This window comes from Taeniopygia guttata, chromosome 32 (genome assembly GCF_048771995.1).
Source record: "Taeniopygia guttata chromosome 32, bTaeGut7.mat, whole genome shotgun sequence".
Taxonomy (NCBI): domain Eukaryota; kingdom Metazoa; phylum Chordata; class Aves; order Passeriformes; family Estrildidae; genus Taeniopygia; species Taeniopygia guttata.
The window spans coordinates 3,462,267-3,489,108 of record NC_133057.1 but is presented as its reverse complement, the minus strand read 5'-3'; the positions used below and the strand labels follow the sequence as shown (position 1 = coordinate 3,489,108).

The 26,842-nt window shown below is 52.8% G+C and overlaps 1 long non-coding RNA gene across 1 annotated transcript; it reads right to left on the bottom strand.

Moving 5' to 3' along the window:
• Positions 1-24,841: 24,841 nt before the first annotated feature.
• LOC121468551 (uncharacterized) lies at positions 24,842-26,638 on the bottom strand. Its single transcript, XR_012052437.1, has 3 exons — positions 26,239-26,638; positions 25,498-25,609; positions 24,842-25,065 (listed from the first exon to the last, which is right to left on the bottom strand). It is a non-coding gene; the product is annotated as an uncharacterized lncRNA (long non-coding RNA).
• Positions 26,639-26,842: the final 204 nt, after the last annotated feature.

Below are 26,842 nucleotides of genomic sequence, written 5' to 3'. Positions count from 1 at the left end.
TGCAGTGTAGGAATGGTATTCCCCAGTTTTGTGCTCACACTGATTCAGCTCAGACCATGTGCCACTCACTGACTTCCCCACCACTTTTCCTGTGGCAGGAGGAGAGAAGAGCACAAGTAGGTAAAGATCACAGGTTGAGCTAAGAACAATTTACTAGAAACAGCAGTGAAAAAAAAACCACAAATGGTAATAACAACACTAAAAGGAGAGTGTACAAGAGGTGAACAAATCACACATGACTGTTCACCATCCAGAACTTGGCACACCCAACGATTTACAGCACACCGGCAGAGGAAGAACAAACCCCTTCCATTTCCCCCTGCCACGTGGCAGGTGATATCCAGTTACCCCAAGGTCCTGGCCATGCTCCTCCTGGCTGCTGCAAAAATTACCCCTGTCCTGGCTGGATCCAGGACACAGGATCTGCCCTGCAGGTCCTGGCTCTTCCTCTGGGTGAGAGCCCCCCATGGCATCTGCCTGGCAAAAGGGACTTCAGGACAACCTATTACTTATGGACATTCCCCGTCCTGCCCCTGTCCCAGCTCCCTTTTTGCCTCCAGAAAACTTTGAACAGAAGTAGCACTTAGGTACAGTTCTGCACATTCTGAACTGGCAGGAAGGGGACCCACATGTCACTATAGGCACATGTGCAGCAGGGACAAAGAAAGTTTTTGAGGGGCCTGTGTCTCAAGGTCTTTTGTTCCAGGAGTATCACCTGTTACTTTCAGATTCTGCTGAGGGATAACCAGTGACCTTCTTTTTGTTCTACACGAGACATAACCATGTGTGGCACATCAACTGTCACTTTTTCCCCCATTTATTTTCAAGTATGTCCTATCAATCAGGACCATGGTGACTCCTGCTCTGAGGTGCATTGGCCATCCCTGTTGTACATTGTTTGGTTGTTTTTTGAGAAATAGGCTCAAAATACCACAGGGTTACTTCCTTCATTCCCATTCTTTGAGCTAAAGATGGAGTTACTGTGCAAGGCAAAGGCACTCACGTATGAACAGTGCAAAGGGGTCGGTCAAATGTGGTTAGTCCAGAGCAGGGGTTGTCACCAATAACCTTTAAAATATATAGAAAGGCTGCTGGACATTCTGGAGTCCAGTGTAACACCTCTGTCGGAACTCAAAATGTCCCTCAGACACTTTCAGAGGTTCCAGGCCTTGGTCAAAAGCATTTTAGACCCTGGCAAGCAGCTGAGAACAGCTGTGATCTTGAGTTTGAACCATGGAATGAATTACCAACTTTGAAGGTGGAACAAGCGGTCACAGAGAGTTAGATGGTATAGTAAAAGTAGTCACAAATTAGAGGGGAAAAATTTTTTAGTATTGTACAAGGGGGTTTTAGTACCTGTACAGGGGGGTTTTACCTTGTACATGGGGGTCAGGAGTTCTAAGATGGAGGAAAGTGGGCCTGATCCTGTTCTTCCTCCTTCTTCTTCCTTACCTCCATGTTCTTAGTGATGTTAGCATTTTTCTATTGGTTTAGGCTGGGGACACACTATTCAACGTAGATGATAGATATTGGCACATTATTGTAAATATAGTACACGTAGTTTCTGGTATATAATGTTTGTACCATCCCACTGAGGGGCAGAGGCCCGCACACTGCCCTGCAGGACAGACCTGCGGCAGGGCAGCAGAACTTGTTATAGATAAGAAAAAATAAACAACCTTGAAAACAGCACAGACGAATTATGGCTTCTTCTTTGGCAACGGGGCAGAAAGACAGAGACTTTCTACAATCTCGGAATCACCAATACCCACAGATTCCGACACACCTCCATGGATTCCTTTAATGATTCATACACAGGCTTTTCCAATAGGTCATAACTGGGGATCCATAATCAACACCATCCAGTCATTCCCAAAAAGGGACACAGATGTGGGCTCTGGTGTTGGACAAATTGCTTCCTCCCTTTCTTTCCCCAAACTGTCCTTGTGAGTGGAGCAGCCAGGAGATCAGACATGGGTAGATATAGACATGGTCTTGAAAACAAACACAAGATGTCATTGAAAATTGTTGCTGTGCGAGACCGGCTCTGGGCGGGTGCCTGTGGGAGCACGGCGGGAGGAGGGGAGAGGCGGCAGCCGCTTTTCCCCTTTGGCTCTGTGAGGCTCAGTTCTAGCACGGGAACAGACGAAATAGCGACACGGGGCTCGGGTGAAAACACATCCTTATTGTAGAAGCGTGTTCCCGAGGCCACCGGGACATCGACCACGGGTCGGTTATACCCCGTGCCGGGGGCGGGGGGGGAACCTGAGCTGTGGCCGATGGGACGGGAGGCAGGGGACAGGGGCAGGGAAATCCCGGAGACCCCGGGGAGGCAGGAGCGGCGATGGGAAAGGTGGGGGGGGGGGTACAGGGACAGACCGCGTGGCATGGGGAAAGGCGGGGGGGCAGGGACCAGACCATGTGCTGAGGGGGAAGGACAAGGGAACGCCGGAATGGGACAAAGGACCGTGGGGGGGAGGGGGAGTGATAAGGGAACGCAGGGTCGAGGGGAGGGGGGAGGGGGAAGGGGTGGGGGAAGAAAAGAAAATTACAAATCTCGCAACTCAACCTTTTGAATTTATATAAAGGTAAGGGAGTTCTGACATAAAAACGATTTGGCAGCATTAGAAATTACTGAGAAAACATAAATTGAGAGACATCAGAAAGTGATACACCGATCATAGTTACAATGAATGGGGCAAAAATCTTTTCCACATTTCCATTTAAGATAAAGGGTTCAAAATTATCATAAAGACATTCTGTATCGAGGATGAAAGCAGTATTCATGATGTGATGCTTGTTGTTTTCAAGTTCTAGAGAGCAGAAGCAGGCAGCGAACAGCGATGTGGTTTCTCCAATTTGATTATTTGATTGCAAAGTTGGCATATCATTGTGGGAAGTAATTAGAGAGGGTGATCTTTCCTTCTATAAGATATAACTCAATCCAAGAAGTTATTTCCAAATTATTACAAGCAATGGGAAAAACTTGTATTAAAATAATAAGGGAACTTTGGGCAAGGTACATTTAGGAGATGGGACAAAGGAGTGAACCTGGGCACCACCGTTTCACGGAAAAGAAAACAGTGGAGCCCTGGTCCGGGTCTTCAGCTCCACTCCCTTTGAAGGGCCTCCCCACCCCCCCCAGCAAAGGGGAAAGCTCTCTTACAAAGGGAGGTCCTCTAACGGAGGGGCCCCTCCGGCAATCCCTCCCATCAGAGGGGGGGCCAGAAGAAGGACTGAGGGATTAATCCAAACTCACCTTCCCCCCAATAGGGACTGGCCTGCTGCAGGATGGTGCAGAGCCATTGGGGGAGGGGACGGGCTGGCAATGAAACGTGGGCGGAAGAGAAGGGTTATGGCAGGAAAATGGGGTTCCTGTAGCGTGGCCAGTGCCATCTTGGGAGGGGGTGCTGGGTGCACTGCATCTCACCCGGGGAGGCACGGCCAATGCCACCCCTAAGGGAGGATAACAGTGTCCGGCAGGGCACTTGGGGCGGCTCAGCCGCTGCCATCCCCAAGGGAGAAGGTTTGGGGAATCTGTGGGGAAAAAGGAAGGGGGGGCTTCGCAGAAGCCAAGAGGGAAATCTACAGGAGAGGGGCCGAACGCGTCTGGAAGCCGACGAAATGCGTGGATGTGAAGGGCCTCTCTTAGCATGTTAACAATTCTCCCATAGCTGATGTGTCACCGTTTACAATTCTGTCCCATTGGTGTCCTTTCGACCCCCCCTGCCCCCATTGCCTAGAATAGGGAGGAGAGGGTAGAAAAGGCAGCTTTCTGAGAAAGAGAAGGAGCTTTCCAGTATGAGTTACCCCAAAAAAGACCAAACGAGTTTGCATCCTCATCGGAAAAGAAAAAGATTCCTGGCTGCCGGGGACATGCAAGCCTACAGCCCCTGTCTGGGCGTGGACAGTGGTTAAAACTCAAAAGAAAAAAAAAGGTAGCCCAGCCACCCGCCAGGAATCCAACCCTGCTCAGACCCACTTACCCTCCGGGCTCGGGCGGTGAAATCTCTATCTCTCTCCTTGGTGATGGAAAATCACGCTGAACTGAGGATGTTTTCTTTTGCGGCTTGGCTCTTCTAGAAGCTTGGGTGTTCCTGTTAACCAGGCCTCATACCTGAAACCCTGGTTTCAGCCACTGTCAGCCTCTAGTAGTCTCTATGCATGTGTGGTCGCCTGATGCACCGTTCTCGGGGCTCAGGCTCAACCGCGAGCCACTGCCAAACCTCCCTCTTCTGTCTTTAGGTAAGCCTGCCCCTGCAAACCCCTGAAGCCTGGCACCCCTGCGGCGCGGCTCTGCTGCTGGCGGGGGCAGAGAGCGCAGCGGCTCAGACAGAAGAGTGTCCTGGAGCTTCAGTTTTGTTTTCCGCCCGGCGAATCAGCTCCGCTTAGTGTGGGGCAGAGCTCTCAGGATGGCAGCCTTCCTCTCTCCCTCTTTCACAAAATGAAGGAAAGAACCTTCCTCTGCTACCATTTGTTGCCTTGCAAAGCCAGACTGGGTGGGTGCCAGCCAACGCGCGAGAGGAGCAGGGGAAGTCGGCCGCCGCTTTCCCCTGGGCTCTGTAGGCTCAGTCTCAGCGCGGGGACAGACGGATGGCAGACACGGGACTCGGGTGCATACACGTGTGTATTGTGGGTGCGTGCTTCCCGAGACAACCGGGGCACCGGCAGGGTATCTGATATATCCCCCAAACTGGGGGACAGGGTGGAAACGGAACCGTGCCCAATGAGGATAAGGCGGGGGTGGGGAAACCTCCCCAAGAAAGCAGGAGACCCCGGGGACGGGGCGGGGATGGGAAAGGCGGTTGGGGGGGGTGGAGGGAGCAGACCGCGTGGCAAGGGGGAGGGAGAAGGCAGGGTCGCAGCACAAAAGGGCACCGCATGGTGGTGGGGGCTGGGAGGAGAAGGAATGGAGGGGGGAAGAAAAAAAATTACAACTCCCACACTGGTGTGTGCCTCAAATGAGGATATACTTACCCACGTGCTTGACCTAACGACCAGTGCGTTGATTGCTGCAGGGTTTGAGCTCCAGGCAAAGATTCAACAGATGCCACCCTGGAAGTACGTGGGTCTTGAAGGAGGAAAGAAGACCATTGTGCCTCAGAAATTTGCTTTCAAAAATAGTGTCCGTACCTTGGCGGATGTTCAACAACTGTGCGGGTCCTTAAACTGGGTAGGACTGTGGCTGTGTATTACCACCAAAGACCTAGCCCCCTTTTTCAATTTTTTGGAAGGGGGAGAGGGGCCTAGTTCCACCCAGACCCTTACCCAGGAGGCAAGCGCTCTTCTAGAGAAAGTTCAGGAACAGATAACTGCCAGGCAGGCCCACTGCTACCAAGCGGGCCTGCCCTTTAGGTTTATCATATTAGGGAAACTGTCACACCTAAAGACCTTTAGGTTTATCATATTAGGGAAACTGTCACACCTAAAGACATTGAAAGACCCTAGGGTGGTCTTTCAATGGGACCAAAATATCAAGGGAATGAACCAGGGCAAAAGGGACCCTCTCCTGATCATAGAATGGGTTTTCCTCAGCCATCACTGGTCCAAAAGAATGACAAAGCCACAAGAACTGGTGGCCGAACTTATCCGCAAAGCACGCATGCGGATCCGGGAGTTAGCAGGATGCGATTTTTACATCATTCATATAACCGTACAATTGAATACGGGCCAAATGACAAAAGCAATGTCAGAGCACCTGCTTCAGGTGAATGAAACACTGCAGTTTGCATTGGACAGCTACGCTGGCCAGATTTCACTCCATTGGACGGCCCACTGTGGTAGGTAAGGGACAGGCGAAGCGGAAGATCACGGGATGTCACGGAAAGATAGACCCCTCCCCTTCTCCCTTCCCCACGTTGTCTATTAACCCCAGAAGCATGTAACCACACTTGCCCCAGTAGTTTTCCACTACCGACTAACCCCTGAGACCCCCCAACCCCCCTCTGACGTAGCAAAGAACCCCAAGACTATTTAAACCCACGGGATGAGATAATAAAGGCTTTTCGACCATCTGCCACATTGGTATCCGCGTGTGTTGATTAGCCCGAGTGGCCTGGGCGAGACCAGGCTGCCGTGCTGCCACCTGAACCAGGTCACTGGTTGCCCTTTATAAAGGCAACATACTGGTGCTGAAACCCGGGAGAAAAGAAGAAAAAAAAAGGAAAATTTCCCCCGGCAGTCGGGATACACCTGGACGGGAGCAGCGGCCGGAGCGGTCAAACCGTATCTAGGCGCAGGGAGACGTCCCAGGGATCCGCGAGCATCGAGGACGCAATCGCCAGGATCGTAAGTGCCATTCATACGCAGTGGGGTATTGGTTGTAAGCTCAAGGATTTTTATCTTGCCATAGCGAGGTTGCTTGAGCTTGGGGCAATTGAGCGCCCTGTGGATGTGTTACATCCGGAAATATGGGAAAAATGCACTGCCGCGCTAGCCGAGGACACAAAATCCTCAGGCAGTGGCAAAAACCTTAAGGCATGGGGCAAGGTAGAGAAAGCCTTACGCAAAGCAATAGAAGAGCAGGAGACATGGAGCGCGGCGCGTACGTGTTTATTAGTTACTCCCAAACTCGGTGTGGGAGCGGGAGCGCAGACTGCCCCTGAGAGCGATCCGCCCGGCGGCGGGGACCCGTGGGGGCTCACGCGACACCCCCTCCCCCAGATCAGAGCCCGACCCCCGCTGCAGAAGCCCCCCGAGACACCCCCGCCGCGGAAAACCCCCAAAAAACCCCCACCTCTCAAACCCCCCGAGAGACCGCAGCTTCCTCTGTCCCGCTGCCGCCACCAGCCCGCGATCCGCTGTCGGAGACGCAGCGGCGCGTGGAGCGCTTCTGGCAAGGGCTGGCGAAAGAAGCCCGAGACGCAGAAACCGCGGCTCGAGAGAACACGGCCGCGTGGCCATGCTGCCGCCTTGAAAATGGCGCTGGGTGCCGTGGAGGGGGGCAGGGCCTGGGTTATCTCGGCGCGAAAACTTGGGAACCGCGCGATTTCAGGGGCGCGCATGCGCGGGAGAAAGAGGCGGAGAGCGGCATGGAGCGCGGAGCCAACCAGTGGCCGCGCCGGGCGCCGCCACCATATAAGGGAGAAACCACCCCCCGCGGGAGGTGCGGCGAGCCGGGGGGGCGGGAGCGGCCCCACCCTCGGGGGGAGGAGCGAGCTCGGGGCCGGACAAAACGGCGCGGAGCCCCGGCAGTGCACTGGCACTCGACTTCCGGTTCGGAGACCAGCGACAGCTCCGCCAGCTCAGAGGAGCTGACGGAGGCTGGCTATGAATCCGAAACGGACGAAACGGAACCAGCACAGTTTGAAACAAAACCGAGTAAAGTTCTAAGCCGCGACGAAAAACAACTACAATACGAACCAGCCCAGTTTACTGACTGGGGGAAAATAAAGATAGCCTGTGCTGAAGGGTCCCCAGCGGCCGCCATACAAGCCTTCCCGGTGAGGCTTGCCGGTCTGGAAGGGAACCAACAAAGGGTATATACCCCGATAAACCCAAAGGACATACAGTCAATTGTCAAAGCCATCGCAGAAAAAGGGATCAACTCGGCTATAGTCACCACATTAATCGATGGTCTTTTTAGCAACGATGACTTGCTTCCCTTTGATATCGAACGGATAGGGCGCATGATACTTGATGGTGCGGGAATGATTGTCTTCAGACAGGAATGGGAGGATAATTGTAGGAAGCAGTTAGCCCAAGCGTCTGGCGCGAGGCAGCCCCTACACAGATCGAGCTTATCCAGACTGATAGGAAAACATGATGATATGATCACGCCGCAGCAACAAGCTGCGCAGATGCAGGCTGAGGAGGTCAGGGCAACCACTCGGGCTGCCAGAGAGGCTATCCGCGCAGCCTCCCGAGTCGTGGCTAAGCCGGCACCGTGGTCCACCGTGAGGCAGGCAGAGAGCGAAAGCTTCACGCAGTTCGTAGATTGCCTGCAGGCAGCGATAGACTCCTCCACCCTGCCGGCAGAGGCAAAGGACCCCGTGGTAGCCGACTGCCTGCGCCAGCAATGCAAATCCATTACCAAGGATATTTTACGCTCCCTGCCAGCCGGAGCTAGCCTGGCTGACATGATCAGACACGTAGTGAGGGAGGAACACCTGACGCCCATTCAGGCAGCTGTTCACACCCTGACCAATGCCATGGCGTGTTTCAAGTGCGGTGAGGCAGGTCACATCGCGGTGAGCTGCCCACAGCCGGCACGGCGGCCTGCCGCAGCGCCTCCACCCCAAACACGCCCGCGGGGATCCTGCTGGGGTTGCGGGAGGAAGGGGCATCTTGCTAGGGAATGCAGGTCCCGGCTCCAGGGAAACGGAAAGGGGAGGGGGCCTGCGGGCCGCACCCAGCCTCCTCCCGCTGCGAATATGAGGCGGCCCATCCATGCCAACCCCCAATGGGGCGGGGAGCCCTCGTACCCCATTCTCCCACAGGAAGCAGCCAACTTCATACCCTTGCCAATGAGTCTCACTACGCAGCCTGCGGCGCCTTCGTACCCACCGCCACCGCAAGCAGCGCCTGTGCCACAGGGTCAACAGGGGGCGGCCCAGGTGGGGACCCCTGGGTGGCCCTGGCTCTGAAAATAGGGAAGGAACCCCCGAAGGTTTGGGGTACGTGCCGCCTCTGTGGCAGTCGGGACCCCCACGTAATAGGGCTTCAGTTCTGGGCAGACACAGGAGCAGACTGCACAATCCTACCCCAAGCTCTATGGCCCCGGCACTGGCAGTACAAGGAGGTCCCTCCAGTGAACGGGGTGGGAGGGTTGTCCCGAGCTTGGAAAAGCACCCAATTGGTAGCTATAACGCTCCATACAAAGAAAGGACCAGAACGGACGGTAACAGTCCACCCCTACATCTTGCAAAACTCCCCACCCCTGGTAGGAAGAGACATCCTTGCTATGTTAGGAGTCAGGATTACAAATTTATGATGAGGGCCACTGCTGTACACCCACTGCTGCCAATCAAACTGACTTGGAAATCACCAGACCCCGTATGGGTTGAGCAGTGGCCCCTGTCAAAGCCTCGAATGACAGCCTTGCTGGAACTGGTCGACTGCGAGCTACAAAAGGGCCACATTGAACCCTCCACCAGCCCGTGGAACACCCCTGTGTTTGTAATCCCCAAGAGATCAGGAGAAGGCTACCGCCTCATCCACGACCTGAGGGAAGTGAACAAGACAGTTCAGCCCATGGGTCCAGTTCAGACACTACTGCCCGCGAACTCAGCCATCCCCAAAGGGCAGCCATGCGCAGTGCTGGACATCAAAGACTGTTTCTTTTCAATACCCCTGCATGCCGAGGACAAAGAACGGTTCGCCTTCTCCGTCGTGTTCCCGAACGGCGAGCGACCTAACCTCCGCTTCCAATGGAAGGTGCTACCTCAAGGCCTTGTGGACAGCCCGACCATATGCCAGATCACCGTGGACAGGGCACTGATGCCAGTCCGACACTCCCACCCTGCTGCGACCATCATTCAGTACATGGACGACATCCTCGTCGCCGCACCATCGGCAGGCCAAGTGGATCACCTAGTGTCCACAATCACGGAAACCCTCCAGGCCAACGGTTTCGAGATCGTGAACACGAAGATCAAGAGAGGACCGTGCGTGACCTTCCTGGGAGTGGGGATCACAAACTCCTACGTGACCCCACCCAGGATAAAGGTCCGCCGAGACATCAAGACCCTCCACGACATGCAGCGACTCGTGGGATCTCTGCAGTGGCTCCGCAACATCGTCCTAGTTCCCCCAGAGGTCATGGACCCCCTGTATGACCTCCTGAAAGGAAAACACCCCTGGGACCCCAAGGAGCTGACGCCGCAAGCAACGAAATCCCTCGACTTCATCGAACGCCAGATGTCCACTAGCCTGGTTCCAGGTGGAACCCGAGCGTACCACTGGACTTATACGTCCACTTCACGCAGAAGGGAGGAGTGGGAGCACTTGTCCAAGGACCTTCCGAAAAATCCCAGCCGATCCAATGGGTGGTCCTCGGAAGACCAACTCACGCATTCTCTTCAGGAGTTGAATGCGTTGCTAACCTCATCATGAAAGGCAGGAGACTCGCCCTGAGACACCTGGGAACCGAGCCGGCAAGGATCCACCTCCCCTTCCGCAAGCGACCAACCACGGAGTCAACTGCGATATCGGAGCACCTGGCCCTCGCTCTCACTGGCTTCGGGGGAGAAATTTCCTACGCCACCAAACCACCTTGGACCCAGCTACAGAGCATTGTCGACATAGATGTGCCACCGAAGGTCATGGACCGACCGCAACCAGGGCCAACGGTCTTTACAGACGCCTCCTCCACGACTTCTACCGCAGCAGCAGTGTGGCAGGCAGGAGAAACATGGCATTGCGTCAAAACATGCGACCCCACACTGTAAGTGCAACAGCTGGAAGCAGCAGCAGTGGTCTTGGCGTGCGGACTTTTCCAGGACGAACACCTCAACATCGTGACAGACTCTATATTTGTGGCAAAGCTCTGCCTAGCCATGTCAAGACCAGGTGTGTCAACATCCACAACGGCCTCCATGCTTGAAGAGGCACTCTCCTCACGCCAGGGCACCGTGTCCGTCATTCACATCAACAGCCATAACCCAGTCAAGGGCTTCTTCCAGACTGGAAATGACAAAGCAGATGCCGCAGCGAAGGGAGTGTGGACGCTGCAGGAAGCTCGTCAGCTGCACGAGTCACTCCACATAGGGGCCAAAGCACTGGCGAAGAGATGCGGGATCTCGACAGCAGACGCAAGACACGTAGTGGCCACCTGCCCTCACTGCCGGAAGTCACCACTATGGACCGGTGGAGTCAACCCGAGGGGCCTCAAGGCATCAGAAATCTGGCAGTCAGACTTCACCCTCTGCGAACTGCTAAAGCCCCGAGCATGGCTTGCAGTGACAGTGGACACCTACAGCGGAGTGATCATAGCGACACAGCACCTCAAACCCAACTCCAAGGCCACGATCCAGCACTGGCTGACAGTTATGGCATGGCTTGGTATCCCCAAGCAAATTAAAACTGACAATGCTTCCAATTTTATCTCCAAATCAGTGCGGGAATTCGCCTCGGTGTGGGGTATCACCTTGGCGCAGGGAATCCTGTATAACAGCACCGGACAGGCCATTGTTGAGCGAGCAAATCAGACCCTAAAAGCCAAGTTAGAAGTATTGGCAAAGGCAGAGGGCTTTGCCAATTCCATCCCCTCAGGAGACCAGACACGCATGCTAGCAACCGCGCTACTAGCACTGAACCAATTCCCTAGGGGAGATGAAGCAAACAGTCCCATTCGAAAGCACTGGGCCACCCAGACACTAGAGGAGGGCCCACAGGTCATGGTCAAAAACGAGCTAGGCAAGTGGGAACGGGGCTGGAGACTGGTGCTTACGGGACGAGGGTACGCGGCAGTTAAAAAAGAGGACAAGATCAGGTGGTGTCCACTCAGGTCGATCAAACCTGACCTTCAGAATGAAACTAATGGAAAACTGTGAGTTTTTGTTCGCAGGACACGCTCGTGGACCGTCCCCGCGACACACACACCCCTGCTCCAGAGAGAGATAACGGACCACCAAGCCACCAGACAGAACCTGAGCGTCCCACGGCGGTGAGACCCAGACTTGCACAGTGTCTCTGTGCAATCCTGCTGGTGGGGCTTGTGGCCGGGGGGCAAGCCGACCCAGGCCACTACCCTCACCAGCCGTTCAGATGGGTCATGCAACATCTTTCAAGTGACAAGGTGTTCAAAGAGGTCACCACCGCAAACACCCCATCCTTCGTATTCCACATAGCCGATCTGTTTCCAGGGCAACCGAAACTACGGCCCTCAAGCCCACACATCATACTCATGTACATATCTTACTGGTGCCCAGCGTCCAACCCAGGGAAAAGGTACTGCGACTACCCAGGGTGGGGACATTGTGGATATTGGGGCTGCGAAACCATTGTTACAGATGCCAGACCATGGGGAGACGGGTGGCAACCGCAGGAGCCCGACAAATTCTTACAGTTCACCTGGGCACCCTTAGGCTGTGGAGACCACAATGCACAGCCTAGACAACGGGGATGCGTAAGTTATAACATGACTGTCCTACAGCCAGATCACCCTAGCTGGGCCACGGGTAGAACATGGACAGTGGTCCTCAGAGGACCGAGGAGGTGGGTGAATGTGAGAATTATCAGGCTCCAGCCGCCAGCACCTCGACCAGTGGGACCCAACAAAATTATCAAGAATGTGCTGAGAGTGAAAAACACAACCCACCCCAAAACCCTGACCCCAAAAGCCACTGACACCCTGATCCGCCTTGCAGATACCCCCCAGACAGGCCGCACGGCTGAGTCAGACCCAAACCCAATCTTTCGTATGCTAGAAGCTACCTTCCTAACCCTAAACGAAACCAAACCAAACCTAACTAACTCCTGTTGGCTTTGCTACGATGTCAAACCCCCTTTTTATGAAGGCATTGCCTTAGACACCCCCTTCAGTTACTCCACAGCCAGCGCCCCCCACCAGTGCAGATGGGACACTCCCCGCAGATGAATCACCCTGAGTCAAATCACAGGACAGGGCAGATGTTTTGGAAATGCAACCTTAGCAAAGCAGAAAGGCAACTTCTGCACCAAAGTTGTCAAACCCAACAGAAAAACTAACAAGTGGGTGATCCCATCTGCGTCTGGCATGTGGGTTTGCCAAAGGTCCGGAGTGAGTCCTTGTGTGTTCCTTGCCAAATTCAATGACTCTACCGATTTCTGTGTTCAAGTTCTGATTGTCCCCAGGGTCTTGTACCACTCAGACGAAGAGATATACCATCTTCTCGAAGAACCTAACAGACTCCACAAAAGGGAAATCATCACAGGTATAACTATCGCGATGCTGCTCGGCCTGGGAGCAGCTGGCACAGCCACAGGTGTCTCAGCCATCGCAACCCAGCAGCACGGACTCTCTCAGCTGCAAATAACCATCGACGAGGACCTGCAGAGGATCGAGAAATCCATCTCCTACCTAGAGAAATCAGTCTCTTCGCTTTCAGAAGTAGTTTTACAAAATAGGCGAGGTCTGGACCTTTTGTTCATGCTGCAGGGAGGACTGTGTGCAGCCTTGAAAGAGGAATGCTGCTTTTATGCAGATCATACGGGAGTCGTTAAAGACTCCATGGCAGAACTCCGAGACAGACTGGCTCAGAGAAAGAGAGACAGGGAGACCCAGCAGAGCTGGTTTGAATCCTGGTTCAATCAATCACCTTGGCTCACCACTTTAATTTCCGCCCTGGTAGGTCCACTGGCAATACTGCTTTTAGCTATTACCATAGGACCATGCCTGCTGAACAAACTAGTCTCGTTTGTTCAGGCCCGTCTGGAAAGGGCAAACATTCTGTTCATAGGCCACCAACAAATGCTGTAAACCGAAAACTGCAAACACGGTCAGTAGCTAAAGCCTTCAACACCTGCCTTGAAAAAATTACCCAGATTTACCAAACCACCCTTTCCTTAACAAGTTGCAAGTTTGTACCTCACCCCAGTGCCTATATCTACGACTACCTCATTTTGTATGTGATAAGGAGGGGGGAGATGTAGTAGATAGGGACAGGCGAAGCGGAAGACCACGGGATGTCACGGAAAGATAGACCCCTCCCCTTCTCCCTTCCCCATGTTAGCTATTAACCCCAGAAGCCCCAGAAGCGTGTAGCCACACCTGCCCCGGTAAATTTCCACTCCCGACTAACCCCTGAGACCCCCAACCCCCTCTCTGACATAGCAAAGACCCCCAAGACTATTTAAACCCACGAGATGAGATAATAAAGGCTTTCGATCGTCCACCACATTGGTGCCAGCGTCTTTATCGATAGCCCGAGCGGCCTGGAGAGGCCAGACCGCCGTGCTGCCTCACCTGAACCAGGTCGCCCGTTGCCCTTTATAAAGGCAACAGGTGTGGCAGTTTCCCTAATATGATAAACCTAAAGGGCAGGCCCGGTTGGTAGCGGTGGGCCTGCCTGGCAGTTATCTGTTCCTGAACTTTCTCTAGAAGAGCGCTTGCCTCCTGGGTAAGGGTCTGGATGGAACTAGGCCCCTCTCCCCCTTCCAACAAATTGAAAAAGGGGGCTAGGTCTTTGGTGGTAATACCCAGCCACAGTCCTACCCAGTTTAAGGACCCGCACAGTTGTTGAACATCTGCCAAGGTACGGACACTATTTTTGAAAGCAAATTTCTGAGGCACAATGGTCCTATTTCCTCCTTCAAGACCCAGGTACTTCCAGGGCGGCATCTGTTGAATCTTTGCCTGGAGCTCGAACCCTGCAGCAATCAACGCACTGGTCGTTAGGTCAAGCACGTGGGTAAGTATATCCTCATTTGAGGAACACACCAGTGTGGGAGTTGTAATTTTTTTTCTTTCCCCCTCCATTCCTTCTCCTCCCAGCCCCCACCACCATGCGGTGCCCTTTTGTGCTGCGACCCTGCCTTCCCTCTCCCCCTTGCCACGCGGTCTGCTCCCTCCACCCCCCCCCGCCTTTCCCATCCCCGCCCCGTCCCCGGGGTCTCCTGCTTTGTTGGGGAGGTTTCCCCACCCCCGCCTTATCCTCATTGGGCACGGTTCCGTTTCCACCCCCTCCCCCAGTTTGAGTTATATATCAGATAGCCTGCCGGTGCCTCGGTTGTCTCGGGAAGCACGCACCCACAATAAACACGTGTATGCACCCAAGTCCCGTGTCTGCCATCTGTCTGTCCCCGCGCTGAGACTGAGCCTGCAGAGCCCAGGGGAAAGCGGCGGCCGACTCCCCCCGCTCCTCTCGCGCGTTGGCCGGCACCCACCCAGTCTGGCTTTGCAAGGCAACAAATGGTAGCAGAGGAAGGTTCTTTCCTTCGTCTTGTGAAAGAGGGAGAGAGGAAGGCTGCCATCCTGAGAGCTCTGCCCCACACTAAGCGGAGCTGATTCGCCGGGCGGAAAACAAAACTGAAGCTCCAGGACACTCTTCTGTCTGTGCCGCTGCGCTCTCTGCCCCCGCCAGCAGCAGAGCCGCGCCGCAGGGGTGCCAGGCTTCAGGGGTTTGCAGGGGCAGGCTGACCCAAAGACAGAAGAGGGAGGTTTGGCAGTGGCTTGCGGTTGAGCCTGAGCCCCGAGAACGGTGCATCAGGCGACCACACATGCATAGAGACTACTAGAGGCTGACAGTGGCTGAAACCAGGGTTTCAGGGATGAGCCCTGGTTAGCAGGAACACCCAGGCTTCTAGAAGAGCCAAACCGCAAAAGAAAACGTCCTCAGTTCAGCGTGATTTTCCATCACCGAGGAGAGAGATAGAGATTTCACCGCCCGAGCCTGGAGGGTAAGTGGGTCTGAGCAGGGTTGGATTCCTGGCGGGTGGCTGGGCTACCTTTTTTTTTCTTTTGAGTTTTAACCACTGTCCACACCCAGACGGGGGCTGTAGGCTTGCATGTCCCCGGCAGCCAGGAATCTTTTTCTTTTCCGATGAGGACGCAAACTCGCTTGGTCTTTTTTGGGGTAACTCATACTGGAAAGCTCCTTCTCTTTCTCGGAAAACTGCCTTTTCTACCCTCTCCTCCCTATTCTAGGCTATGGGGGCAGGGGGGGGTCGAAAGGACACCAATGGGACAGAATTGTAAACGGTGACACGTCAGCTATGGGAGAATTGTTAACATGCTAAGAGAGGCCCTTCACATCCACGCATTTTGTCGGCTTCCAGCCGCGTTGGGCCCCTCTCCTGTAGATTTCCCTCTCGGCTTCTGTGAAGCCCCCCCTTCCTTTTTCCCCGCAGATTCCCCAAACCTTCTCCCTTGGGGATGGCAGCAGCTGAGCCGCTCCAAGCGCCCTGCCGGACACTGTTATCCTCCCTTAGGGGTGGCATTGGCCGTGCCTCCCCGGGCGAGATGCAGTGCACCCAGCACCCCCTCCCAAGATGGCACTGGCCACGCTACAGGGACCCCATTTTCCCGTCGTAACCCTTCTCTTCCACCCACGTTTCATTGCCAGCCCGTCCCCTCCCCCAATGGCCCTGCACCATCCTGCAGCGGGCCAGCCCCTGTTGGGGGGGAGGTGAGTTTGGATTAATCCCTCAGTTCTTCTTCTGGCCCCCCCTCTGATGGGAGGGATTGCTGTAATTGAACTGAAAGCCTGCTAGGTAATGCTTGTTTTAAAGTACAGATTTAATAAAGTTACACAGAAAGCAAAAATTAAATATTGATAAATAATCTTTATAATAACATTTTAAAATATTTTAAGATCTATGATGGGAGAAATTTCTGTGATCTTTTTCCAGTCCCACAGTGACAAAGAATTCTATAAAGCAAATTACAACTGAATATTTTCAGCCTTTAAAAATAAGGTAAGCAAAATAGTAGAAAGAGTTACATGTGAGTTGCATTTCCAAAGCAGATGATTGACTTTAATGCTTAAGGCTAAAGAAGGGGAAATGGGAGAATCTGTATGTTGAAAAAAAATCCACCCATAATGGAACTGTGCAAATGCATTCTGTTCCTCCCTGAAATGGAAAGTCTCATTTTCAAAATATCATTGAAAGTTGAGGCCATAATTTCAAGTGATTTAATGGCAATCAGCTGTGTTAAATCATTAACGAGAGCATTACTGATCTAGTTTCACAGGTGTCTGAATGAATGATGAACAGAAAATCGATACATTCCTAATAATGTCTTTTTGGATAAGTCAGATTTTCCGAGGATTCAGAAAACAGGTTTGGGTTTGTTTTTTTCTCCCTCTAAAAAATGGCCAAAAGAGTTCATGCTTTCACTTAGTTTTGAAGGATCACTCAGCTAGTATCAAGGGCAAAGATAGCAGATTCCAAAAAGATGTCCTTGATTTTCAGACTTTTCACAGACAAAACATCATGAAAGAAAAAAATTAAATCAATTGAATTCAGAGACCACTTTGCTCTCCATTAAACCACAAACCCACACTCTAACCTAACCCTAAGCCTAAACCCACACCCTAACCTAACCCTAAACCCACACTCTAGCCTAACCTTAACCCTTCTCATGAATACAAACACAAAAACACTGACAGCCTTGGTTGGCAGAAAAAGTAAAACTGTATTTTCTCGACAACTCATTGAGAGCAGTCAATGTTAAAGCCCCTGCCCTGGGTTTCACTGCCACTCCCCACCTGTGCCCATCCCTGTAGGGCAGGACCAGTATCAGGAGGACCTGTGGCAAGAGGTGGTGACAGTAGCAGGCCTCTCTGCCCAGGGCAGAAGGCACAGCACCTCTGCTCCTGGCTGGAACAGGGGCCCCTTGCCCGGGGGGCACATGGTGTCCCAAAAAGAGGAGGGGCCTCAGCAAGAGGCCAATCCCCCAGCAGCTCTAGCAGGGCTCTTGCAATTCTTTATCCAAGGAAAAGGAAATAAATTGTTATTTCCCTCACATAGTCCCTAGATGCTGGTTTCTCTCCCTTCTAATGCCCTTCACCTTCCCCTCGTGCCCCGCTGTGGGTGACACCCCTGTGCTGGAGGGCACAGCCACAGGCCCCTGGAGTCCGAGGGCTATGTCAGCAGTGGCACCTCTTCCCACAGGAAATCCTGCTGCAGCTGCCATACCCTCAGCAGAGCAGATGCCAAAGGCAGAGCAGGCAGCAGGAGCAGCTGGTCTGTCAGAGCACCAAGCCCCTAACCTTCCTGTCCAAATATCTGGATACGCAGTGACTCCGCAACCCGATGTAATCGAATTGGGGGCACTCACCGCTGATGTTTCAGCCCAGAAAGTAGAACTAATTTCAGTCACTTGAGCTTTGGAATCGAGTAGAGGAAAATGAGTTTACATACATTTACACAAACAGTGCCTTGAGGCCACTTCACTCTGTTATAAATGCCTATTGCAATGGTTGGCTCTCTCAATTCAGAGATAAATATTATATGTATGTTAAGGAAAGTATATTGACTTATAGTTGTGTTATTGTGATTTGTTGTTTAGATGTCCTCTGTTCTCCCCATAGTCCATCTTCCCCAGCCCATGCAGTTGCCAAGAGAGGGCTTTAGTAGTCCAGGCCTGAGGAAGGAGGGTGTGTACCTGTGCCTTTTCATAAAACATTTGAGAAAAGGGCAAGCTTGCTACTAGGAAGTGCAGCATGACAACACCTCACCTCCAATCAAGTGGCAAGAAAGAAACCTCCAGGGATGAACGGCAAAGAAGAGTCCACTGACAGACCTTGGGAGGGGCCAGGGCTGCCTGAGGCAACCCCCAGGGGTTCAAAAAGCGGAGCAGCCAATTTATAGATGAGCTCATGGCTGCGGGGTTGCAAACTCCCAGCATTGCACCGTCCTTTTTCCTTATTCAGTCCTTAGTTGTATTTTGTTAAAGTTTTTAGTAAACCTTTAAAATCCTTAAAAGTGAATGTCACTTCTCACAGCTTGGAGAGGAACATCCCCTGGGAAACCACCTGAATTCTTTGCTGCAATGTGCTGAGGGCTGCATGGAGAGAAATATCCAGGACAGGGAGGCTCCAGGGGAAATGCTCAGGACAGCCACGGACTGCCCAGAGGGACATGAGAGTGGTGGGTCTGCAGGGAGAAGTCACAGCTGCCTCCCTTCTGAACCACCCTGAGGACCTGGACAGGGCCGTGCTGTGCCCTGGGCACTGACCTGGAACTGAGGGATGTGGCAGAGGCCTTTGGTGTCAGGGATGTTGAGAAGGCTGGGCAGTGTCAGGGTGAGACCTCTCTCAAAGCCCCTGGAAAGGCCAGAGCCATCCCAGAGGGTCCCGGGCACTTGGGAAGGGCACACATAGAACCAGTCTGCAAACAGGGCAGGGAGGGAATGGGGACAGTCACAGACTGGTCAGGCTCAGCAGGGAAGGGGATGTGGCAAATCCTCCTGCAGCCATTCCAGGCACTGGCAGCACAGGACAGGGACTGCAGAACCCACGTGGCAGGGAAAAGAAGGGGATGTTGTTTGCCCAGACCTTAGCAGGGTCTGTGACATGGTCTGCTGGGTCTCCTCAGAGCCAGATTGGAGAAAGATGGGCTGAAGGAATGGAACATGGGGTGAGTGGGAATTTAGCTGAACAATGAGGGTCAAATGTCGTTCATGGAACAGAGTCCTCTTGGCAGCCACGCCCGGGTAACATCCCGCAGTGACCAGCCCTTGACTACAATGGAATATTCATATATTCCCTGTGCCATGGGACAAAATGCACTTCCAAGTCCTTTGTGGATGATGCCAAATTTCTGGAAACCCTTGCGCAGCTGCATCTGGTTAATGCTGCCTGCTAGAGAAAAGCTGAGCAAAACGACACTGGCGGGTTAAATGTGTGCGGCCATCAGGGCCCAGCAAGCCTCTTTCTCCCTCTCTCTCTGTTCTCTCCCAAACTTAAGGCAAAGGAAACACCCAAGTTTTGTAGATGCTTGTGGCTGAAAGAAATTAAAAAGCTCAGAGAGTCCACAAAGGCCTATAAAGTTTTATTAATTCATTATGCATTTAGCATAGAAATTGGGATGTCAGTCCCTGAGCTATAAAAGGGCATGTCAGTAGGTTTTGTACAAAGGCACAAGAGGAAAGGTGAAAGAGAGGAGAGACAGATGTGAATCAGAGGAGCAGAGAGAAAACAAGAGAGAGAGGAGATCCTCAGTCCTGGTTTCAGCATTGATCCAGCCAATGGGATGTCCAGGGTGCTGGGGCACAAATGTGCCTGGGCTTGGTGGGAGGACTTCTTCACTGATCACTTTTTCCTGCCCTGGCGATAAGTGTCTCACTTTCTGTGCAAATGACTTATCATGTGCTGTTTTTTCTGCTGAACCTTTCTCTAAATGGCTCAGAGGCTTTGGGGGTCTTTGGTGGTCTTGATCGCCCAACAGTCCATGCCCACTTCTCATTCCTGCACTTGGGCCATGTCGTGCTTATGCCCAGGAGCCAGAGCAAGGATGTTTGTCCTGGAAAAGTTCTGCCTTTATCTGCATGGCCCCTTCTGCAGACACAGCCTGTTCTTCCTCAAAATGTGTTATTGCCAAGAAGTCTTGGCTGTTCTTACCAATCCTTGGTTGGTCCCACAGCCATCCAGTTTTTGATGTTTGGGATATGCAGACCAGGTCCTGATCTTCTGGGCTTCTACACCCTCCTCAGCAAGGGCCTCAAAAGGCAAAGGCCACAGGTGGAAGCAAAGAAACAACAAATGAGATCAATCCTCTATTGCTGATTCCCATCAGCAGACAATGTCCAGCCACCTCCTGGCAGGAAGGGATAAAGAACATGTTCTTTGTGTTTTGTATGAGAAATGTCTTGGTAGAAAACATCCACAGCCCTCCCTGCCAGCCCTATGCCCTTCCTTTCCCTCAGTTTTTTGCTGACCATGACATTGCATGGAATGGGAGATCCCTTGGGTCAGTCCAGTCCAGCTGTCCCCTCCCTGTGCCCTCAGGAACACTTGCCCATCCCCACCCATTGCCTGGGGGAATTGCAGACATGCCCTGGGCATGGCAGGGGCAGGGCAGGGCTGGCAATGGCAGGGCAGGGCCCGGGGGGCAGCGAGATGGGAGTGTGCAGCCTGCAGGGACACAGCAGCAGCTGTGGGACAGCGCAGGACAAGCTGTGCTGGACATGGCCAAGGGCCCTGGCAAGGCTGGCAGTGGCCAGGAGAAGCCAAGCCTTGGTGCCCTGGGGCACAGCAGCGTCTTGCCACCAAGGGCTGTGAGGAGGAGACACCTTGTCCTGAGGCACTGGGGCCTCCTGGCACAGCCCCAGCCAGGCTGGGCACTGTCATCCCTTGTCCTGCCCTCAGCATCCCTCCCTATGCCAGTGCTCCCGGCAGAGCCCTGAGCAGGCGGGGAGGGACAGGATCTGCCTTCCCTGGGGCTGGGGCTCAGGCCTTGGCCTTTCTGCTGTCTCCAGCCAGCCCAGGCTCTGCTCAGCAGCTGAGCTGCCTACACAGAGCCTCTGCCTCCCTGCACTCCTGGCCTCAGGGAGCTGCTGGGAAGAGGCCCTGGGGAGCCTTGGTCAGGAATGGCCCTGGGCCCTCCTTCATGCTCCCAGGGACGGCAGGTTCTTCAAAGGACTTGGGCTTTTGCCTTGGGGTCCTGAGAGGTTTGTGCAACCATGGCCTGCAATTATCTGCTGCAATTAGTCCCTGGAGATCTTTGTCAGTAACAACACTCAGTGGGGCTCATAATGCTTCAAGGTACAGCAGTTCTTTTAAAGTAATTCCCTTTTTCCTTCCCACACTGAGTCTCTGAGAGGTTTGTGCCATCCTGGCCTCCAATTCTCTCCTCCAGCAAGTCCATGAGGGGTCTGTGTGGATGGACCTCAGGGGACCCATTCATGCTTTGAGACACTTTGGGTTTTTCCTCGGATTTTGACTCCTGGTTAGGTTGGCGCAATCTCCTCTCAGGCCCTGAGCTTCCAGGGCTCAGCTCTAAATGCACCACGGGGCTCATTGGGATCAAGCAAGTCCTGACAAACCATGGCTCTGCCCTGATTTCCCTCTGCTCTAGTGCAGTCCGTTAGGAAGGTTTCCTACAATAGTGATGGAAAACTATTTGCAAGAGCTTCCAATAAATCCACACTCCTCTTTGAAGAGTATATTTTATGACTGTTCTATTTAGAGCAGAGGTGACTGCAGCATTCAGCAACTGATATTGGCCCAGGGACTCTCCTGAGGATGTCTGGCCTAGTGAGAGAAGCTTTGCCTGGAGGTCTGATGCAGTGTGGACAACCTTGCCCCACATAGCCCAAGCCCGTCCTGTCTCTGCTCAGTCACCTGGGACCTGCTGAGCTTAGAGAACTGTCTGCGCTCAGGCAAAGAGGGGTTTTCTTCTTTTATTTTTTGAAGCAATCTAAAACTCCTAAGCTTCCCCATTTAAAACAGACACACTCCTCAAGTGTGTGCCAAGCCCTAGGTACCTCCAATGAGGTTCCCCTTCCCCAAGGCAGAGCCCTGCAAGGAATGATGTAGACACACAGGAAGATCTGCAATGAACACAAATCCAGAGTTGGCTCAGGGCATAATTAGAGCAACTCCTGAAGGACAGACCAGCTTTGCACTCCTTGCAGCTCAAAGCTCCCAGTGGGTCGTTGGGAGGTGTGTGAGTGACTCAAGAGTGAAGGAAGGGAAATGCAGAGAGCCCTGGAAGTGCTTCTGTGCAGACAGGCTGTGGGGAAGGGCACCGCACACCTGCCCTGGGCCGGCTGTGAGGGTGGATCATCATCCCAACCTGCACTGGGCATTGCAAGGGACTGCTGCCATGGACACCGCACTGACCCCAGTGCGCCAGCCCATTGCTCAGGGCTGGTGTCACTGCCCAGAGCCAGAGGGGAGCCCTTGCTGTGGGTCTGTGCCGTGGCCGCCTGCCCTGTGCCGCGCGGGCCGGTCAGGCGCCGCGGAACCTGCAGCAAACAGCAGGGCCAGGGCCAAGGCCAGGTCAGGCAGACAGAAAGGGGCAGTGCTGGGCACTGTTTGCATGGCAGCCCTCACTGGGACACCACACCTGGGTCACCTGGCCTGGCAGGTGCCATGGAAACCCCTGGCAGGGACTGATGGCACAGACCCTGGCACTGAGACGCTGCTGCTGGGCCGGGTGCTGAGCACAGGGCTGGGCACACAGAGATGCTTTTGTTCTTGCTGAGCTCCCACTGAGCCAAAGCCTGGCCTGCCCCTCCTCTGGCCACGCTGGAGAGGGGCTGGGGCTGCGGGGCAGCTTGGGAGGGGACACAGCCAGGACAGGTGACCCCCACTGACCCTGGGGATACCCCAGACCATAGGGCATCATGCTCAGGGTATAAAGGGGGGGGGAACAAGGAGGAAGGGGGGACATTTGGAGTGATGGCTTTTCTCTTCCTAGGTAACACTTAGGCTGGAGGGGGCCCTGTTTCACCAGTGGGCAGGGTCAGCACCAAAGACAGACACCAACTGAAGGAATTGTGTCATTTATATCATGCACAGCTGCAAAGAATTACAAAAGGATAAGCTCAGCAAAGCACATCATCATTAGCAAAGCATTACAAAAGAAGCTCAGCAATGCATCCAGTCATTGCTACCAGAGATTGCCTGGAGTGATTAAGGAAAGATCCATCACCAGTTAGCCCCAGGCTTTACCATCATCCACAGCCACACATCAGCTGGGGGAAGCCAAGGACTGGAGAGCCACTCCCAGACACTGGGAATTCCTGCAGGTGCCTCCACCTTTGCAAGCAATGAGGCTCCAAGCCCAAAGCTGTGAGAGGACCCAGCTTTTACACTGTTAAACAAACAAGCTGGCATCACTGCCACTGCGAGAACATCTGCTTTCATTCTCCTGACTGCTTTCTCCCAAAGCCTGGCCAGGCCTGAAGGAGGAACCAAGGGAGTTGACTTTGATCCTTCACTCCCAAACAAGGCCAGGTGGGGCCTTGTCTGTTTCTAAATACAGAAAGATAAATCCATGTTTTATCAAGGAACACATACATTGATCATGTTGTTAATCATGCTTCGTTAGTGAGTGGATACAAATACAACATTTGCTTGGGAGGTTCATCTAGAGGTGAGCTTTGCCTCAGGGCCTGTTCAGGCCTTGATCACAACCTGTTCAGGCCTTGGTACTTTAATCGGTCCTGAGACCTACAATCAACTACAACCTTTGTAATAATTCTTTCAGTAACACAGCTTAGATTTAGGTATTAGGCATAAAGGCATCTCCTCTTGTTCTACAATTAAGTGCAGTTTAAGTTCATTACTCAGAGCTATTCACGTTCCTTTTAAAACATGCCTTAATAGTTTCTATTCTCTGTTATTTATCAAATGCCTCTCTTTTCTTGAGACTGTCTCTTTTAAGAAAGGTCCCAATACTCCACTTCCCAGCACAAAGTGTCACAGCAACTCACCAAGTGCACACACTGCAATGATGACAGGCACTGCCACGAATGCATTTCACAGCAGCCTCTAATTTGGCAGCCACGAAGCCAATCCCACCAAGAAGAATTTTCTTCTTTCTGCCACTCTTCTACTGCTCTTTCTGTCAAGGTGATTCCTGACTGTTGGCCTTCAAACCCATCACTGCTAGCAGTGCAACATCCCCGTCTCCTGATAGCCCAGGTTCCTCCTTGGCCAGCAAGCAGATAATCCAAGGCCATGCGGTTCTCTGGAGTCCCCATTTTTGTTTGTTGGAGCTCATAGGATGTGCTATTGGACATTTTAACAGTATCATTTGCTACCTCTTCTAATAATCCAATGTGCTATTGGACATTTTAACAGTATCATTTGCTACCTCTTCTAATAATCCAATGTCCTATTGGACATTTTAACAGTACCATTTACTACCTTTTCTAATAATCCCGTCAGCTCATTCATGTCAACTCCACGGGACGGGGCAGCGCACATGGGGCACAGGGTGAACCAGAATCTTTTACTTTCTGAAACCCAAGGCACTCTTTGGGTGGAAAATGTTCTCTGGGTCCTAACTCTTCAGTGTGGTCGTTGCTGAAAGACCCTAAATGGGGGCCCTGCAGCTGGGAGTGGTGAGACACTGACACTGATCAGCTGCAGCACCCCAAGTTCTATTGACATTGGGAGTGATGGTAAAGCACAGAAATCTTCTGACACTGTAGCCTCTATAACTATAACAGGGTTTGGTTTCTCCTGACGGGAAATCTGAGTGAATCCTGTCACACTGATCGTTGTATTCCCGTGTCCCACAGCACAGGTTTCTGTAACTGTCCCTTCATTGACTCCGTTACGAGGCAGAGCCCATTGACAGAGTTCTGGCCACCCCACAGGGTGGGCCCTCCAAGGGAACCCCATTCCTCCCAACTTCAGCTGAGAACATACCCAGCAATTAGTGACACTGTGTGCTTTGGCTACCCTGGTCTTTAAATTTCCAAAACATTTTGATGACTGATCCCTTGGTGAAACTCTGGAGGTGTTTTGGCAAACGTCAGTAGTACTTTAGTGACACCGTTCTTCATTCTTTTTGCTCAATCTCATTCAAGTTAGGAACAATAATTCTGTTGTCCATGGAGCTGGCACCTTTTTAATTACAGTATAATGCTCCAAGGTCCTTTATTGTTCAGCTTTATCATGTTGTCTGTGGGTAACAAGGCTTGGTGGGGCCCTTTCCCCTTTGGCTGGAAGAGGGCCAGGACCTCTATTTAAAGAAAAAAAAAAGGTAAAGAAAAAAAAAACAACAAACAATTAGATGAATTGTAAAAGATACAAGTAAAATCCAAGTGCTAGTGAAACAACTTCTGTAACTTTGCATTAAGAGGTAAATGATCTTTTTAAAAAGAGAACTCAGTTATTTACATTGTAAATGTGCTGATGGCATGGATCCATCTTACTGACCTCAACAGCCTTTTTTACAGTTTTTGGGGTTTGTTTCCAACATTGTTATTTTAAATTGTGGTCAAAGCAATAGGAAATTGATTGGGGCCCTTCGAGCTCCAGGCAGGACTGGGAATCTAAACTCTGTCAAACCCCAAATCTTTTAGAAGATGACCTTCCTTCTCACTCTGTGAATGAGCTGCACATTCCCTCTGAAATTGTCAGGGGTTTCTTACAGATGAAAAATCCCACTTACGGCTTTTTGCTCTGGTTTGGAAGTGGGAAGGGCAATTCTCCATCCATCAGCTCCAGACTGCACTGCCTCAGGAACACGGCTCACTTGCCAGCTTTGGCCACTCGTGGCACGTCTAGAGGAGGAAGAAAGTGCAACTGCACAATTCCAGCCAAAAAGAAATGAAGAATGAATAGTGGAGATCCAGGCGTTCCTGCGGAGATTCAGGGGTTCAGCTGGGACAGTGAAGAGTTTGGGTCCTTGCCAATTGGATGTGTGTCCCCAGCTGCAATCTCCTGGCCTGCAGGGGAGTCTCACTCACCTGCCAAAGCAGAAAGCTCAGGCACTGTGCTCGGAATAGGCTTGTCTGATGCAAAGCTGTCAGAGCAATGTGAGGGCAGAGCCAGCCCAGCTGTGCCCAGGGCAGAGGCCAGCAGAGCCCTGGCAGAGCCAAGAGCAGCCTCAGCACCCGCAGAGCCCGGCTGCAAGGAGAGAAACCAGAAACTGCCCGTCAGCTGAAGGCTGCTGTCCCCTTGTCCCAGCTGCCCACAGAGCCCAGGCCATGCTGGCTGTGCCCAGAGCTGTGCCCAGAGCTGCCCATCACTGCTGCCTTTGGGAGCAGAGCAGGAGGGCAGGACATTCCCAGCCTGCAGCCAGCCACAGCACATCCAGCCCTCAGCAGCTGCCCAGAGCAAGAGACTCCTTGTGCTTGTTGCTGTCTCCCAAAAGCTCTGATCCCACCATGCCAAGCAGACGGGGACTCACCTCACGCCATCCTCCGCTGGGAGAAAAGCTGGTCCCAAACGATGTCCTCAGCCTTCTCCAAGGGCACGGCCCATCCACGCTGCAGCTGCTCCCAGGCACTTCCCAATCCCGACTGGACCTTACATAGAACGCTTCCTCTAGAAAAACAAACAACAAACTGTTGAAAAGAGATTAGAGAGAAAGGGAAACAAGAAAAAAACTCTTTATCTCTGTCAAGGGCCTGAGGAAGGCCCAACCCCTACATGCTAGGGAAAATCCCACCCAAAGGGGAGAGAAGCCCACACTTTCTCTCTTCCCTCCTACACTGCCCCCCAAAATAACAGTGATCCCAAAGCAAACAAGGGCAGTGGAGCAGCCCAAGCCCTTCCTTGCCTGCAAAGCAAAGCAGCCCCTGCACAGGTTCTGGAATCCCACCTCTGCTCCCACCATGGAGGTTTGTTTGTGTCAGGCTGGCTGCCCCAGCCCCAGCCCCAGCCCCAGCCCAGGCCATGCTGGGTGCTGGGGGCTGTTGGCAGGGCCAGGAGCCAACCCCCATCTTGTATCCACCCAAGCCCATGCCCCCAGCCCTGCCAAAAAGCAGCTGGGCTGCGACTGAAGTTGCATC